The 20,101-nt window shown below is 38.0% G+C and overlaps 1 non-coding gene across 1 annotated transcript; it reads right to left on the bottom strand.

Moving 5' to 3' along the window:
• Positions 1-533: 533 nt before the first annotated feature.
• On the bottom strand, positions 534-640 carry LOC111900204 (small nucleolar RNA R71). Its single transcript, XR_002853154.1, has one exon. It is a non-coding gene; the product is annotated as a small nucleolar RNA R71 (small nucleolar RNA).
• Between the last annotated feature and the right edge of the window lie 19,461 nt (positions 641-20,101).

The raw sequence follows: 20,101 nt of genomic DNA, 5'->3' as shown, positions 1-20,101 counted from the left end.
CAGCAAGAAGAAGAGTAGTTAATCATGAGCATCCAATGCTTCTGTAGCAATCAAAGACCCGATTAAATAAGACACCGAGTACGAGACGGAGGAAGAAGAAGAACCTACATACGAGCACGAATCCGATTTTGAGGACGGTTTAGCTATTACTATGGCTAATATTGATGAAGTCCCCATGGGGGAATGGAAGAAGAGGATGTGTGACGATACTGGCCCGGGACTTGTGCAACCTGCAATTCCTGCTACTGCTACTTTCGAGCTAAAGGGCCATACTCGCTCAACTCAAGGAGATTCCCTTTTATGGAAAAGACCACGAAGATGCCTACAAGCACTTGGATGAAGTCAATGATGTAGCTAATTACTTCAATGTTCCAAATGTGCCACGCGAGATCCAACTACTTCGTATGCTTCCAGTCACATTCAAGGGTGCTGCAAAGGATTGGCTCAAGTCACTTCCCCCCGGGTCGGTCACCACATGGGCTAAGATGAAAGAAGAGTTCATAGACCATTTTTGCCCGCCTTCTAAAATAGCCAAGTTAAAGAAAGCCATTGCCAACTTCGAGCAACAACCCGGAGAGTCCCTTTATGAGGCGTGGGAGAGCTACAAAGGTCTTCTCAGAAATTGCCCACACCATGTCCTTAATAGCCAACAAGAAGTCTCCATCTTCTATGATGGAGTCAATGTTACCACAAGGTAATTGTTCGACTCGCAAGGCCCACTCACAAAGAAGGCACCCCCGGTAATCAAGGAATTAATTGAAGAATTCTCTAAACATTCTAGAGAATACCACAACCCAAGAAATGAAGTAAGTCGGGGGGTAGTGAACTCGGTCAATGATGGCATGGCGGCGATGATGGCTAAGCTCAATAGTTTAGATAGAAGGATGACAAAAATGGATCAAACAATCCATGTTATTCGAGTTGGATGCGAAAACTGTAGAGGACCTCATCTCACGAAGGATTGTGACTTGGATGAAAATGGAAACAAGAAGGTGTAAGTGTTCTACTCAAGCAGCGACAGATACGACGAGAATTAGCAGAAACCCAAGAAAGAATGGCTCCCATACGAAGAATATAAAAAGGCAAAGGAAGAGAAATACAAGCAAAAGGAGAGGGGTTTCTATCAAAAGGAAGAACCGGCGGTGGAAAAGAGAGCCGACTCAGAACAAATGTTCATAAGATTTATAGCCACGTCTGAGAAAAGACACAATGATCATGATGCTGCAATACAAGAGACCTGAACTATACTTAGGAATCAGCAAGCATCTATTCTCAACATTGAGAAACAGCTAGGACCACTTGTACATCAAGTGAACGAGAGAAGACCGGGTGAACCTCCAAGTAAAAACGAGAATAATCCGAGAATGGAGAATGTGAATGTTATAACCTCCAGCTATGGAGAAATTTTCACTCCTATGACCCCTGCAAAGAAGGTCTCAACTAAGGTGCATGCAGAAAAGAAAGAAGAGTCGAGTTCAGCTAAACCTGACCAGACTCGTCGAGTCCCTCTAATGGACTCAACGAGTCCATGCCCTGATCACAAATCTGTTGTTTCCTTAAAGCCTTATAACCCTCCTTTGCCATTCCCAATCAATGCCATGCCTAATGAAAAGGTTAAAGCATACAGAGCTTTCATGGAACATGTTAAAGCCCTTCAAGTCAACATTCAATTTGTTGAAACAATGCTTCAAACACCCAAATATTTAAACTTGCTTAAGGGCCTTTTTGCTGCTAGGAAAGATATGGCAGAAGTGGCGGAATTAGTATTGAATGAACTACCAGAAAAGAAGGGCGATTCGGGAAGCATCTTGATTCCTTGCCAGTTTGGAAATATACTTGCCACTCAAGCATTGGCCGATTCATGCAAGTATTAACTTAATGCCTTTTTCTTTCTTCAAGAAGCTAAATTTACCGGAGCCAAGGCCGGTTCATATGAAGATCCATTTAGTGGATAAGACGATTATTCGTCCATGAGGTGTTTGTGAAGATCTTCTCATTAAAGTGGACAAATTTGTATTCCCTTTGGACTTCGTAGTGCTTGACATGGAAGAAGACCCCGAAATCCAAATTATTTTGGGGAGACCATTTTTGAATACTGCATGTGCATTTATAGATGTATGCTAGTCCACACTAACATTGAGGGTAGGAGATGAGTCAGTAGTGTTTAAAGCTCTACCAGAGATTAAGCAAGAAGAAGCAAGAAAAGAAGACATTTCCTTCGTTGATTTGGATGATGAAATACTACAAAAAGAACTTGTACTCTTTCAAGAAGAAGATCCAAGTAAGTTTTTGCTATCTTCTGTAGGAAATGATGATGTTGACAAAGAATTGGAGGAGATAGAGAAGTTGCTGAAAGGAACCGATTCAGAAAACACAGTGGGATGTGAGGGATTCGCACCGACTCGCCGAGTCGACTCGTCGGACTCGACGAGTCCAGTCGAAAATCTCAACAACTTGGATGATCTTGATCTGCTTGTTACCAGTCCCTTGCCTGATTTGGACATGAAGATTTTTCCTAATTCTTTAGAAGATCAAGCAGTAGAAGGCGGAAGAGTTAAAGCATATGATGATTTTCAACACGTTCAAGTAGCGTGCCTCGATACAATAATGCAAGAAGATGAAAACATTCCACTTGAAGAGGAGGCAAGTTTTGGAGAAGTGGGGAATGCAGCGGTTAGGAAAGATGATGCTGATAACCCATTCATAGAGTCACGTATAACCAAACCTCGAGCTCGAGTTTTGACCAATTATGAAGTAATGAAGTTTAAAGAAGGAAGAGTGCAAAAGAGGGTGCAAGAGAATGGGGGTAAAGAAGAAGAAGGTGAGGAAAAGGGAAATTCATGCAACTGAAGATGATGCTACACAGAAAAAGAGAGAACAATTGAGATGGGCATACAAGAAGAAGATACACGCTTACAAGACGAAGTATAAACCGAAAAAGATTAGGCGTGCATTCCCGATGCAGGAAAATGAAGAAACGTAGAGCGGGAAGGAGTCCAGCTAACGACTCCTTAAAAAGAAGTGCTTAGCGGGAGGCAACCCGTCAATAGAGTTTGATTTCATTTATTTTTTACTTTTTCATTTTTAGGATTTTTAAATCTTCATCTTCTTCATTATTCAAAATGATTGATTGAGGGCCTGCATGGTGAGTGTGGGGTGGGCTGAAGTTAATTTTTAAGAGGAAATAAAGTTTTATAAAACTTATTATTAGTTTTTCAAAAAGAAAAATCAGTGACTCGACGAGTGGGGTGACTTACTCGACGAGTCCATTTAAAACTCAGAGATCTAAAATCGTGACACAACTTGGCGAGTCGAACCACGACTCGACGAGTCGACGTTATTTACTAAAAAAAAGAGGATAATAAATATTTTACATTGGGTAAATAGGGTTTTAACCCTAATTTCAAACACACAGCCGACACACTCGACGGGTGCATCTCTCTCTCAAATTTTTTCTTTCTCCCCATCTTCTTCCATTGTCTTCCAAGTTTTGAAATCTAGCAATAAAGGTATGTAATCTCTTCCATTTTACTGTTAAAGTTTACATTTTTATTGTTTTAAAGTGTTAATTTTGAAAATCTAGGATTTTTAGGGTTTCGATTTTCACTCAATTAGGATGTTTTACATGAAATTTCTTGCACTACTATACTGTATGAACATCTCGAGACAAACCCCAGTAGAAAATTTTGAGTGTTATGGTCGAATTTCGCTCGACCTGTCGACTGACTCGCGCAGTTCATCCGACTCACCGAGTCGTTCATGGACTCGACGAGTCTAGTCTGGGACCCAGATGGAATCTGTTTTGATGTTTTTTTGTATCTTCTGGGTTTTTTGTTCTTTGTTTTGTAGGAACAATGTTTTCAAGAGGACTTACTTGGCAGAGGGCGCGATCAAGGATCGCAAAACTTCGAAGATTAACGGTGGAATGTTCGTGACCCGGTTAGCCAACTCCTATAAGGTGATGACCCGCGGTGCATGGAACTTGATGACAATGATTCCTGCCCCTCCCTTCAATCCTATTCTTTTTCAGAGGGCACGAATTATTGAAGATTATGGCGGTGGTCATTATGCTATCCCGCATGACGATCCGGTGGTTGTGCCCGAGGCACCGGGAAGGAGGGTTAGATCGAGACGTGAGCGGGAAGTGGAGGAACTGCCGGTGATTCCGGTAGACAATGATGAAGTGCCAATGGATTGGTACAATGTCGAGATGAGGCAGCTACAAGACCAAATGGCGAGGGATATAAATTTCAGCAATGAATCCCACGTGCGGCTTTTTAACCATTTCCATATTCCACACATTGATGGGGGTAACTCCCTTACATACCAACTTGGGACGAGATCATTAATGAAAGGCGAAGTGGAGCTGGTGGGAGCGGGGTTGTGCATGACCATGATGAGGAAGAAGATGATTAGTTTTTTTATGTCTTATTGAACAATTTTCAATTTGTTTTTGTTTTTATTTTGTTTGGTGTGTTTTGAATTCTTCATTAGGACTTAATTTCATGTGCTTGATGTTTGCCTTGGTGTCTTTCAGATTTTGGATTAGGAATGCTTGCATAAAGTGCTTAGAGTTGAGAGAAAGAAAAAAAGAGAGTGGAAAAGAGTCAAGAAAGGGTGAAGATTAGAGTTAAGGTGTCGAGTCCGGTCCTAAGGGACTTGAGTGAATAATTATAGAAGTTATGGGAAGTTGTTGAGGTTTATCACAAGCTGTAACAAGTGCAGAACTTTTATTTTTCCACCCAACACAGACTCGCCGAGTGCAATTAACCTACTCGACGAGTCGCAATATATACTCACACTTTCAAGACTTTCCGTGACTATACTCGACGAGTCGTTTATATGGCTCGACGAGTCAAGTATTTTTACACCGTGACGACTGCTGATTCGATGCTATTGGACATACCACTTGACCACTTATTCTTTGCAATCAATTCCTGAAGATTTTACAGTATTTTTCCTGCACATTTGGAGCTACCCACATGCGATTTGATGCCCAACACATGGATGACTTGTTCACATGTCTAAAGTCAATTGAAGATGGAGTTGAAGAGAAGAGATATCAACCTAGCGACTGCTACCCTAGGGGAGTTTGTTCCAATTCTCCTTATATTTCATGTTTTTATGCATAACATGCAATGAGGACATTGCATAAAATAAGTGTGGGGTGGGGGTTGATGTCATCTTAGTAAATGTAGAATCCTAATGTCCTAATTTAGGTTAATTTTTAAAATTTTTGCATACCAAAAATGTTACTTAGGATTTAATCTAGAAAATTTTGGTAAAAAGTAATTAGGATTTCATGTTAGAGTTATGTTGATGATTGCATGAAGACCCAACTGTTTAGTTGAGCATATATACATTCTAGTGCATTTGTGGCTTCCTTATTCCAGTGAAATCATGGAACAAAAACATGACCTCGCTTAGCCCGAAGGTTGCAATATGTTTAGCATCGTGTACCATAAATGTATCCATGAAGGTTATTATCGTTAGCCAATAAAGATTGAAGTTGAGCGCCCTTGCTTAAGCATGTAGGGTTTTGAGTGAAAAAAGTGAGGTACATGTAAAAAAAAGAAAGAGAATTGCAAGAAAAGTTTGAAGAATTTTGGAGCAACTAAAGTAAAGATCACCAAGAGTTCAAAAATTGAAGATACCAAAAATCAAATCAAACAAGGTGGTGAATTCACAGAAATCAAAGATCAAATTATCAAGGAAGTGAAAAGAGCTCCATAGTGGTATCATAAATTGTAATTCTAGATTATGTATGCTTGGGTTGCTCAACCAAAAATACCTTGAGGATAGGAGGTTTTCTGTGGATAGATTCGGAGGGATGCATAAAATGAGCATTGTTCGGGACAAGTGGGCGAATGTTTATGAGGATTGTGAGTATTTGGAGTATGGAGGGTTATTAGGAAATTTTTAGACACAAATGCATGCGTTGCGGTCTTGGCGTAATGGCTGGGTTGGATTGGAGTTGTCCTATATGATTCTAATGTGTTAAAATTCAGTTTTGCTTGGGGGCAAGCAAAAGTCAAGTGTGGGGTATTTTGATATTTGCATATTTAGCCTCATAATAAGTATAGATTTTTATCATTTATTAGCTAATTTATTGCATATCATGGACAAAAGATACTTAAAAGTGTTTGAATTGTGTTTTTAGTCCAAAAGCAAAGCTCGGAAGCAAAAGGAAGCAGGAGAAGCGGTTGGGAGCTCGGGAGTTGAATAAAGAAGAAAAAGGCTAAAAATACAAGGGATTCGGCGAGTGGGGTCGACTACTCGGCGAGTAGCATCGAAGATTCGAGAGGATAAAGACTTCGTGACTTACCGTGTATGGGAATTAAGGGATGGACTCGACGAGTCAGTCTTGGACTCGGCGAGTCGGTTCGAATCTATAAAAACAACTTTCCAGATCGACACAAGGTATTCTGGAACCCTTGGGGAGAAGCAAGCTGCGAATCAGAGCCAGGAGAGATCTGAAGAACGAAGATACAACCTAGAATTCAATTCCGAAGGAGATTTGAGGCAAATTCTCATCATTCTACTTAATCTATTGTTTTCAATCATGGTTAGACAATTAGAATTCGTTTTATTGCTGTTAATTACCTCAATCATGAGCTAAAACTCTTAAACTTCTGTTTGGGGATACAATATTGAAACTATGGTTTGATTTATGGTAGGATTAATTCAATATTGGTGATTTTGTGGATTTAGCTTGTTAAAGAACCTTGTGGTTGAATGATAACTATTTTTCTGTTGATAGGAAGATAATTAAATAGTATGAACATCTTTTAATTGTCAACCTGATATGTTAATGTGACCACTTTATCATATGTTTAGGAATAACGAACGTGAAACTAGAATTAATAGAAAATTAGGAAAATTCATGTGTGAGCTTGTGTGATGACCATCAACAAGATGTTAACTAAAGGACCAAATTAGTTAGCTATTACAAGTCTAAATTAACCCGAATAAATAATTTAGTGAATTAAATTAAATTAGACAACTGATCAATGTTTGAGTTAGTTTGTTCTCTAAGGATTAGTGCAGCGAACGCAAAGCTAATCACTTGAATCGGTAGCCAATAGAAGAATTAATCCATTGCACTATTACCATAATATCAACCATTGGATCAATTGAGTTGAACTAAGCAGAAGTTCCATTCGTCATTGAATTTAGTTGAATCTTTGCTTTTCTAGTTTTTAGTTTAAGTGATAGTTAGTAAGTTTCTAGTCTTGTAAAACTAGAGAAAACCCGTATTTATTATTTAATTTAGATAAAATTAGTCTTTAGTTTTAAATTACCGTTCCCTGTGTTCGATACCCTACTTATTTAGCTTTACCACAATTGATAGGTCCACTGCCTTTGTGTGTTTATTTTATAATTAAAAGTAGATTTAAAACTAGTTGAGTTCACACACATCACGAACACTCGATCCCCACTCCTAGAGGAGCACCACCATCCCATGACCGACCTACCGGTCTCACACAACCCTCCCATCCATGAAACTTCCACCAACCCTGCAACACTAGTGTATGCTAGTCATACATAACGCTGGACCCTATAGAATTTCGAATATCTAATCCTACCCTAAGCTCCCGATCATACAAGAACAGAACATCAGGCCAAATCAAATATTCTCAGGCTATAAGATCTTAATTATGTAGAACCATGATGCATACACTAAATAACTACAGTAATGATGTCAATTTAATACAAAGGAAACCTTAGGCTAGTAGGCATCATATAATCAGGCAATTCTATCATGCAATTAAGATCCCTAGCCTAGTGCTAGCATGCTATTCTAACATATCACATAATCAAATAACTTGTATGGTATTTTGGTGTCTACTTACTGGCTCTGGCTGATCGTACCCTCTGTATCCTCCTTTACTTATTTTGAGAACCTTTTGAAAACTATTTTCGAAAATCTCTCCTTGATTTGAGACTGGATTCACACGAATGTTCCTCCAATTCACTCAAACCAAGGTTTTGATACGAACTTGTAACACTCATAAAATTCGAGCCAAATTAAAACATTTTAATTCATTTAAAACCATTAAGTTCATACATTCGTTTTCAAAATAGTTTAAACATCAGAGTATTTCCCCAGAACCATATCACATAAATCATAAAACATGAGGAACGGTACGATCACACTTTCGCCTTGCCACGATCTCCTGAAGTACCTGAAATAAAACACTGAACTGTAAGCCCGAAAGCTTAGTGAGTTACCCCCAAAATACCAACCACGTATAACCATACTCATATCATATCACGATACATAACAACCATGCACATCGGGTCTACTGTGTGACTGGTTCGCCCGCACCGGGGCTTCAGTCCACATGGTCGACCCTCTGATTCTAGCCATGTACATCGAGTCTACAGTGTGATTGGTCTTCCCGCACTGGGCCTTCAATCCACCTGGTCCACTCTCTGAGTCTTCAGTATGACTGGTCCGCCCACACCGGGCCTTCAATCGGCCTGGTCCACTCTCCGAGCCTCGGCACGTCTGGTCCTCCCTCTTGGGTCCTTCAGCCTATCCGGACCGCTCATTGGGCTTTCGGAATATCCGGTCCGCCCTGGGTATGTTGGCCTACATCACAAAGCAGGACCCGCCTCAACCCAACCCCCGTCAAACAACCATGTGCACATACAACAATTAACCACATAACAAATCCTTAACCAGACAAACAATCTAACAGATCACATAGCATATCAACATCCTAACCAGGATTTCGACCTAACCAGTCACTAGCATAACATTACCCTATATACCGGGTACTGACCTTAACCAAGTCACTAACATAATACCATCCTAAATACCAGGATACAGATCTAGCAAAGCAATAACATAACAAACAATACCCGAATTTCCATCCAATAAAGGGCCGACCTTGGTGCCGTAGACCCTGTCGATATAGTGAGGCTAACTCACCTGCAATTGTCGACTGGAAAGATAAGACCAAGCTGCTCCGACTACCGACACAATCTTCACCACAGAACACTACCAAAGAACCAAATCCATAAATACCCAAAATTACCAAAATACCATTGGAAGTCAAACTGGTCAACTCTTGGTCAAAGTCAAAGTCCTCAGACAAATTCAACCTTCCTGGTTGACTTCTACTCACCGAGTCAACCCGTCGACTCGCCGAGTTCCCACACCCAGAAAACTCTCACATCACAACTTAACTCGCCGAGTCGCCCCAAGACTCTCCGAGTCCAGCGATCTCTGAGTCCTATCATGTCCAACTCACCGAGTCGCCAACCGACTCACTAATCCAGAGCTTTAACCCAAAGGGATTGTGTTCTACGACCAGACTCGCCGAGTCCAAGGCAATCTTCAACAGACTCGCCGAGTTGTTCTTCCAACTCGTCGAGTCCATGCACATGCTCTTACAACTCGTTGAGTACACCCATATGACTCTTCGAGTGTCTCCAGTTCTCAATCCATTCAGAGGATTTTCGAGCCATGCAGGGGCTCCAAACCATAGATCTGGGTCTCTAGAGTCCATTAGCAATATAAAGTTGCTACCTTTACGTGCTTCTTGCCCCATAATACCAAAAACAAGCTAGAAATGGACTTAAATCTTGGAGAAGGGTTTTTTCATAACAACTAGAAAGGCTTTTTGCATCAATGATCCATATAGAACTCAGATCTGGAGTTTCAACTCCAAATCTACCTCATGCTTCAAGATCTCATCCATATTTCTCCAACCAAACCCTAAAACTCCATGAAAATGGAACTAGAAAGGAGAAGGCCAAGGATAACGATTCCTTACCTCCAAAATGACCTCCCACTGAAGTATAATCCAGATCTCTTCAAGTCTCCTTGATCCAAGCTTCTTGATCTTCAAGATCCCTTCACAAATCACACCAATTTGCTTCCAAGTCTTTTCACAACGAAATTAGGGCTTCTGGATCTCAAAAGGGTAGCAAAGAGGCTCAGGTGGGTTATAATGTGATTTATATAGGGCCCAACCCCTGGGATTAGGGTTTTCTCCCTTCAGCACCAACTCATCGAGTCCAAGCCGCCGACTTGGCGAGTTGGCCACTTAAACCCGCGACAAATCCCGCTCCAAATCGGCAAGTAAGCATGCCTACTCGCTGAGTCCCTTTCCTTAATTTACACTTTAAGTCCTTCAACAGTACCTCTGGAATTTGGGGTGTTACACATCCTAAGTCATCGTTTCTAAGGCTTTGCCTCCCAAAGTGAAGTCTACCTCCTCCCACCAATATCAGGCTCTGTCTTTCAGGAGACAGGAGGAAAATTTGACCTGCGACCCCTCGGGGTAGAAGCTTTTCCAGAAAGCGTTATCCATATCTACTAACTATCTCCTACTGGAAATGGGGTCCTTCTCCCCAAAGAACTCGGGAGATTCACAACCACAGAACTCACAGAAAGAAAGAGTGTGAGCTCCAATGATAGCCATACCTCATTACGGGTTATGCCCAGACGCTCATCCAGAATCTCCAAAATGCCTTCCTTGGTCGTACCAAAGAATACATGAGTCTTCTCCAAAATATCGTGGGTAATATCCGACGAGATGAAATCCCAGACCTGCTCATCGGTCGGCTTAATACGTGCACCTGAGCCCGAACCTGAACCTGAACCTCCTTCCTGAGTGCTTATCACCATTCTAAATACAACCATGCAAATGATCAGATCATAACCATGAACCCTTATCCAACAGGCTTCCTAGACTATCTGTGACTCTCCTCGATTCGAGTATGGATCCTGTGCTTTCAGTAGTACTGGCCTAATACTACCTTCCACACCTATCCATACTTTCCTCAAGGATCCTCCCGAATCCTTTAGGTCACCTGCTCAAACCGGTACTCTAAGTACTCGCTAAACGGCTTAACTAAACCCACTGAAGCACTTCTTAGGCTCTTCTAGGTTTCTGACTTCACCCTGCCATCAATTGTTGAGTGACTCCCCATAATAAAATTTAACCACCTCATGAATACAATCACATGCAACAAATCTAAGATAATCCTTTGAGTAAAAGGCTCATCCTTACAATGGTTGGACTCAGAAAAGAGTTGCGCAATAGGGCCAGACTCATCACTTTAAGATTATTCAACCTTCGCCACCTGTGACTTAACATATTTACTTAATAGTTAACTCACATCACTTAAGAGTTCCACAAAGCAAAAATCAAGCAACATTCGTTTCGTAACACTCCAATCCATAGACTGATCAAGAAGGCTTCTCAAGTTTACCGGCTACCAGCATCTTTGCTACATTAACATTCTTCCTAGATTCTTCTAGGGCGACCACCATAATATTCCCTACTATCAGCTGTAGGAGGAACCCTTAACACCATCTAACTAGCTTACGAATACAATTACATATCATCGACACCAAATAATTCTTCGAATGAAAGGTATCACACTACAACGGTTGGACTCAGACAAGAGTTGCACAATAGTGTTAAAACCCAACCCTCTAAAATTATACAGTCTTAATAATATGTAACTTAGTACATGTGACAGTCGTTAATTTCTGGTCAATTCAAAGTCAAATAAAGTCAACAAGTCAAACCGGTCAACTCAATTAACCCTTGTATATTAGGGTTTACCTTATGTTTACTATTGTACAACGTACCATCTTAATACAAAGCATCGGTTAGAAGTTTCACATGTTCAGGAAATCTAAACCCAAATTAGGTTAAGTAATGGAGCTACTCGATAAGACACTGATATATACTCTTCGGGGGTGTATAACACTCATAACAAGTCATAACGGGGTTTAGAAACCTTGCATTGTGAAGTTAAAACACTCACAAAAGTCGCAAATAAAGCCTCTCTAAATCCCTCTTGCTCTATTTCTCTCTATGTAAAATCTCTCCCAAATCTCTCTCTAAATGAGAAATCTCTCCAAGTGTGTGAAATCTCTCCCAAATATCTCTCTGAATGAGAAATCTCTCCAAGTATGTGAAATCTCTCCTAAATCTCTCTCTGTATGAGAAATCTCTCCAAGAATGTGAAATCTCTCCCAAATCTCTCTTTGTATGAGAAATCTCTCCAAGTGTGTGAAATCTCTCCCAAATCTCTCTCAAAAATCTCTCTCAACTTTTTATAGTCATCCGGGTCATCCCGACCCTTGGTAAAAAAATCACTCAAAACGGGAAGAAATCACGAAAGACAGCCTCCTAGAGCTGAAACCTTCTTAAGGTCGAAACCCTAAGAGGCGAGACCCCAAGGAACCGAAGCTGAAGTAGGAAGAACCGAAAGAAGCTTGAGGACCGAACCTCCCTTGGAACCGAAACCTTCAGAACCGAACTTGTCAGGACCGAGCCTGTCAGAGTCGAGCTTTGCCTTCGCCTCCCTTCTCACCTGCGAGACCTCTTGGTTCCCATATACAGGCGAACCCTACCATCGGTTCTATACCCCTAAGGAGCCGAACCTTCACACCTCCGGTCCTGAATTTTAGATTTTAGCAATTTCTACCCGATTTTCAATATTTTTAGCGTTTTGAGCCCGTTTTTTCGTGATTTTAATGCAGGATTTTCACCCAAACTCTTATCTTAACATAATAAACCCTAAATATTCATATTTTAATTATATTTTAGGGAAAATCTTTGCCTATGAATAAAATGTAGTAGGTAAGATTTATGGGTGGAGTGTTGACTTTGCCTTAGTGTAAGACACAAGCAACCTCCCACACCCAATCCATGGCCATACCCAACCACTATTCATCACTATTTAGTCAATCATTGTCCTTTTTACACTCATTTTTTCAACCATACTCTTGATCAAAGGCTAAAGATATCCTCTCTCCTCCCATTTCACTGACTTTTCATCAAAGAGCAAACATTCTTCTCTCTCGCTCCTCTCTCTAAATTTCGATATTTCAAGGATGATTTTCAAGTTCTTCATCCACTTTTGGTAAGTAATTTTATCCTTCATATGATTATTCCACCTCTTTCTACTCAAATCATAGGTTGCTTACACAAACTTCATCATATTTGTGTTAGTTCTTCGAATCTTCAAGGAATCTTCTAAGTGTTCTTGAGTTGAACACTAACTTTCTTCAACATCCACCCACTGAAATCACACAAGGTGAGTTCATACCCCTATCTTTTCATGATTTTCTTAAGTATTAAGGGGGGGGGGGGGGGGAATACAAGTTAAAACACCAAGAACACAACTAAACTCATCCAACAACTTTCATCAGAAAAGTTAAACTCCATTCACGCACTGTTTTGGTCAACATAAACATTTTAGTTTTCAAAACTGTATTAGGTGCAAATTATTCAAGCTTATACCTTTAAAATCACTACTTGCACATCTCCATACGATTTTTCTACAATTTATGGTGATTTCTACAAAACTGCCTATCATTTCAAGAACAAATCCGGACCAGTCTGTGATTATGGACTTTTTGACACAAGTTGGTGGTCACTAAGAATCATAATAAAATTTATGAATAAACTAGACACATTTTTTAAACTCTTAGAGCTTACGGATTTAGTTTTCGATTCCGTATGATTTTTCTATAATTTTTCCAAGAACAGGAACAAGAAAGATAACACTAATAAATTAATGATAACTCATTTACACCTTGTAACTTGCTGAGCAAGGTGTGTATTATCATATATAAATACATGTTGGTTATATTGCATGTCTTTTACCTCATTACAAAGGTTTACATCATGTGTAAAAAGGATTTCTACCATTACAAAACGTTTTTGATAAGCTATAATAGGTATAGTTTATGTTTCGTATACATTACCAATATTTATGACAAACTATGGTAAGTATAGTTTATGTTTCATATACATTATAAACATGTTTCCATTAACACAACAAACACATTTCGGGAGGTTCTATTCCCATGGAAAAAGGTTTTACACTCACGCACACTACACGTAAACTTGTTAACGTAAATTGTGAGACATTCTTCTCAGTACTCCTAGAGTACATGTTAAAATTCCTGATAGTTATTGTTGGATTAGGTGTCTAAGCCCATAACTATGATTGATATGTATTCGACCCGAGAGTAGCATGGTTCATTTAGGTTGCATATCATCAGGACAATTTGTTAAGATGGACGTTTGAGAGAAGGTTATTTATGGTTTATTAATATATTATAAGTAATAATATATTAATATGAAATCATATGTTTTAATTAGTATTGATCAAGAATTAATTTGGAATTAATTTAGTGGTCGAAAGAGACTAATTAAATCTATGGGGACTAATTATGATAATTAGTTATATTTATATGTGTTGGGCTTATGATCCATGTTGGACCAAGTTTATGTATGGATACATAAAGAGTTGGGCCACATGAACCAAGGATCATAAAACCCATGGGTATGGATTTGGGTTATATCGATGACCCTAGAAATCCCACATATAAATAGATACTTCATTGCCCAAAATCGCCACTTGTATCTTTTAGAGTTCATGGTGTCTTTTGTGTGCATGGAATTCTCTCTCAAGTTCATCCTTTGTCCATGGTGTGTTGTGATTCCATTTGAGGCTTCCACACTATTGGGGCTAAGCTCTTTAAGGCCAAATACACCAAGAATTCAAGCTCCATCAAAAGGTATGTCATGCTAAGTAGTATATTATATTTTTATGTTAAATGCATGCTAGTTGTAAGATTAATACCTTGGAAACCATTTGCATGTATAATTAGTGAAAACATAGATCCAAGGTATTTAGGGTTGTATGTTGTAGTATACCAAAACCCAACAGTGGTATCAAAGTCATGGGTTGTTTTCAATTATACTTGATGCAAGTTGCTGGAAAAAACTGAAAAAAATTCGAATTTTTTGCTGTCGGGACAGCAGACTCGACGAGTACACTGATGGACTTGACGAGTCCATGAACAAATTCATCCAACTCGTCGAGTTGGTTCATGCACCCGACGAGTTGGACCCCCTGACAGCTTATCTTTGAGTTTTTTTGGCCTGTTTTGGATTAGAATCATTACCGCAAAGTGTTTTTGTTCATAAAATTTGTTTTTTGATACTATGGTAAGGTTTATTCTCATCCAAATAAAGGATAATAATCAAAGTTTCAAGTTTTATACATGTTTATATGATGCTTGAAAAATGTTGATTATGAATGTTCATGTTTATGAGTTTGTTTAGATTAATAGGAAAAATTATGAGATAGTTGTTTTCAATCCAAATTAATCTTGAAGTTGTTTATAATATGTGTTTTTGTAACTTGTCCTCAAGTTACATGAAAAGTCACATTTATGAATTTTAAAACTCATAAAATTTCCATAAGTTATGAAAAAATGAAGAGTCATATTTTTTAATGCTTTTAAAGTCTTCCATAACCTGTCTACAAGTTATGGAACTTGAAGGGTTTTTTTCCATTAAACCACTTTAAAATTCATAAGTTATGGAAACCATAAGTTTTTTGAATTGTTCAAAACTTGTCCTCAAGTTTTGGAATTTGTAAAGTCAAACCCCATATACACTTTAATTCCGAACCCAAGAATTTTAAAAGTTAAAGTTCAAACTTTATGGACTTCATTAAATTAATTAAAGTGTCTAATTAAAAGAGTTAATAATTCCATATAGACATGGTTTAAGTTTAATTAAATTAAGAGTATAGTTTAATTAATATATTAAACCACCAAGTATTTTAAATGTTTAAAAATAAACCCATATACTATTATATTATTAATAGTTAATACTTATATATATATATATATATATATATATATATATATATATATATATATATATATATGTATGTATAAGAACAAAGTCAGTCTTACCGTTAGTAGGTCTCATTCACGAAGCGGGTTTATAAGGGCGGTATAAGGTTACTGCCTATAAAATGGCAGTTTAATAGGTGTCCACTCTCACCCACCGCTTCCTTGACCGGTGGAGGGTCGATAGCCGAATGGGTAGGACAAAGACTATAATTCTCCCTTCATTAAAAGTATTAATGATAAATACTAAGTAACTAAACCTTTTATAAATACCCAATCTTAGTTACTTAGGAAAAAGTGAATAAGGTGCTAATCCATGAAATTACACTTTGTACCTTGTTTAAGTCGGTTAGTGGAGCATGTGTGGTTAACCGGCACACTAACTCGTATTTAACAAGGTAGGAAAAGGGTAACTTAATGTTTATCATAGTATCGATGGAGCGTGTGTGGTTAACCGGCACATCGATTGAGGGGTAAACACTTAAGGGTACAAATTAATTTGCATGGTTACTTCACATCTTGTTTTGTGATCCTCGGCATCCCAGTCACAAAACCTGAAGGACACACTCGAGATTGAAACATGCCATTGAACAGTTCAATGAATCTCAAAGATCTAGGAGTTTCAAAAACCAATTAAAACCTAATAATATATATTTCGTTTTCATGGTGGAAATTGGTGAATCGTCATTTGCCTACCTTCAAATATTTTATAGCTTGGATTACGACATCCCTCTTCCAAGTTATCAAAGTATTGTGTTGGGTCCTAGCCTTAATATTTCATATTGGGTGTTATATTAAGGACTTTAAATCAACTATCTTGAATATCTCCCAAAAGATGTCTGGTTTAGACATTTATGATCTTCCCAAATCTCTAGAAACAAGCTTTCCTAAATGAAGATGATGTCCCATTAAAATCATACTTCTTTCACCTCCTCCAGTTATTCTCCCTAACCCACAAGTTCTTGAAAAGTTTATGGTCACTCAAGCCCTATTGGCAAGCAAAGGTCTATGTGTGATCATCTTCGAGATGTAGTCACATATTGAAAAGCCGGGAGAGTTGGGTGTCAAAGTCTTGCGAAAGTTGGTGGCTCGACTACTTTCTAAGTCACATAGTGAGTTCTTTTGGAACACCTATGAAACAGACTATGACAAGACCCTTAATGATCTTATCTATTTGCTAAGATCAACTTCCTAAAAACTTTATGGACATTGACAATGATGACACTGGAAATCCAGAAAAAGCATTCTCTTCCCAATGGAAAGGGATCGGCCATAGTCAACTCGGTTGACCAAATGGTAAAGAGAAAAGCTAAGTCTAAGATAGTCCCATTACCAAAGGGTCCATACGTTTATATTGCCAAAGAAAGGGGCATTGGTTGCGAAGCTGCCAAATTTACCTAAGGATGTTAAAGTTAATAAGTTTGACTCTACTTTAGGTAAAGTCCACTATCTAACTTTGCTAAGTTTCAATTCTGAGATTCTTGATACATGATGTGACTGGGTCACATGTTGATGTTTTAAGAATCAAAGAAAAGTGAAGAAACTTAAAGAAAGAATATGTTGAATCTAATCGCGTAGATGGATTTCTATCGCATAGTTTGAAGATCAGATTCTTGAGCTACTTCTTAGGAGTTATGATATTTTGCTTAGGAATAGATAACAACAAGTTTTCATATGGATTGTAAGGATAAGTTTTTCCGCAAAGTTTTAAAAGAAAAGGTAAATCTTCTGATTTTATTTATTTTAAAATATCCTTACAATGGCATTTGTGAAAATTTGTGTTGCTTATAAGATTCCATTAAGAGCAAGAGTGGAAATATGAATTTGATTCTTTCATTTGTGGTAGTGTCTAAATTTACCAAATAAGGAAAGATTCTCATCACCTAAGTTTCAGTTGGATAGAAACTTGGAATCATGCAAGTTGTATAGCGTGATGAATGAGAACTTTCGAGCATTGGAAAAATTAAGACTAACTACTTGCTCACATGGATGTGTGAGTCAAGTGAAGGACTAAGGGATCGGGTACACATTCTTGTGCACTGGTCAGAGTCCACCAAAAAAGATCGATAAGACTATTCGTCATAATTTACTATAGCTCAGTAAATATGATTATACTTACAAGCTTAAGTGTAATTCTGAGACATTGGAAAAGGTTCCAATGTATGGCAGAGCAAATAAGAAGAATAAATTTAGGCAGAAAGATAAAAGTTTCTCAAATCTGAAAAGATGGGAGAGTACTTTAGTATCATGTTTTTAGACCATCTTAATGATTTTGAGACCTTATCACAATTCATCCTCTAAGTGCATTCTGATAGTTAAGAAGAGGAGTTATGAATTTTTGAAGTGGTTAAATCAAGAAGATGATTCATACTTTGTTCCAAAAACAATTCTTAGAGTTATACTCTAAGATTGTAACTTGAGTGACATGTCTTAAAGTAGTATTAAAACACTTATCAAATGTAAGAGTAAAAGTGTTCTATTCTTGTACATTTGAAATTGGTAAGTTGTGATGTTTTGGATAAGAAAAAGACCAACTAAGACCAATTGTGTGAAGTGTTTGTCTTGATTAGAATCCACACTAACTCTTGAATATCTGACAAGAAAGTCTTATATGTCAAGAGGACAGTGGGAGTCTTAAAGGTCTTGAAAGTCTCAAGAACTAATCAAGAATAAAACCTGAAGTTCTTCACTAGCACACGACTTGAGGTTTATAACCTATTGTGTTGATATATTTTGTGCCCATTCCAGTTAAAGTTGGCTTTGCATATGAGTTCTTAGAGTTCTCAATTGGTTGCACAACAACTTGGAAGCAATGGCAGGCCCTTGAGCTGCCAGGTGGCAAGAAATTAAGATTGAGTTCAGTCCATATGAGTTTGGATTTGTCATTATCCTTGTCTTGTGACTATGGTTTTGACAATTCACATGGATAAGAACACATACACCATTAAATCTAAGGGTCATAAGGTTTCTCTCAGATTCATGAAAATGATGGTGAGGAAACACTTCCACCAAGTAGATTTGAACTAGATAGAAATTGTGATATTCGCATTCTCAAAGTCGTTAGTGGAGTTGTGTGGTTAACCGGCACACTAACATGGACTTGTGAGAAGTGGAAAAGGTCTAAACAATTGAGACTATGATTATGGCATCCCTTTTCATAGTTCTAAAATAGTTTAGACACACCTGTGAGCTATCTAAGATAAGGTGTATGATATTGATAAAGTTTTATCAAAACAATCTAGTATCAGAAATCTGAACTTTGGTAAGAAATTCAATAAAGTATTGTTTTTTCTAGAAGTTCAGCTGATTTCTGAGTACATGTCAAAGCTAGTGGGAGCATAAGTGTTATGCTAATAATCATCATGTTAGTTAGAGCATGATAATTATGATAAAGGTTGCAAGTTAGCAATGTTAATTATAGAAAACAAAAGGTTTCAATTGGGAAAAAGTTGTTTTGCTATAATTAAGGGAGAGGAAATTATACTTCATCTCAAATCTAAAAGCTTAGATTGAGGTTTTAATCGTATTTAGTCAAGTATATATATGAATGTTATGTTGGAATGGCTCAACATAAGAAAATTCTAATATATGGGTCCATTATTTGCGTTCTAAAATTTGATTTTGATTACGGCATCCCTTTTCATAATCTGAATTATGAGAACTTGGCAAATTGAAATGGTAATATTATAGCAAAAGACTGGTTTAGTCTTTATGTGATACATCATGCATCGTGTCCCATATGCGTCAGATATAGGATCGATTGCATGTGCTATATTCATCCTTTCTAAAATTTTCCAAATGCCTGGGGCATTAAGAAGGGAAAAGGTCTAGAATTGGATATGACTAAAAGGATTAAACAATTGTCGAGGACAATCTAAGGTTTACCAAAGATTGGTTGCTCAAGGACAGTTGGAAGTATAGTGATAATTCTGGAAGGACCATAATGACATAATCTGTAAGGAGGCAACTCTTGTTCAGAAGTGATAGTCAAAATGGAATATGGAAATGTTTCAAAGTTAGAAATTATTCAATCTATGTAAGATTAGGAAACTTAATGCAAGAAGGATGTTTCCACGGAGTTGATCTCCTTTGGAATGATCTGTAATGTTTGTTGTCAAGTCTTTCTGACTGTGTGCATAATTATTACAAGATGATCAATGCATATAAGTTTAGAATCTAACAGATTTCAGTAAATGGCATGAATTTGGAATTCGTGCATTTGCAGTAAGGATTTGGGACTATGAATAAAGGATCATTGGAGTTATGTTCAATTGATCTATTTCACAAAGTAAAGATCATACACAAACATAGTATGCATACTTGGTGTATGGCATGACTAGTGTTTAGAAAACATAGTGTACATGCTTGGAGCATGGGACAACTATTGTTTTAAATTCAAGAATAAAGTTG

Source organism: Lactuca sativa, chromosome 2 (assembly GCF_002870075.4).
Source record: "Lactuca sativa cultivar Salinas chromosome 2, Lsat_Salinas_v11, whole genome shotgun sequence".
NCBI classification, from domain to species: domain Eukaryota; kingdom Viridiplantae; phylum Streptophyta; class Magnoliopsida; order Asterales; family Asteraceae; genus Lactuca; species Lactuca sativa.
This window is presented reverse-complemented; position numbering and strand designations above follow the sequence as displayed.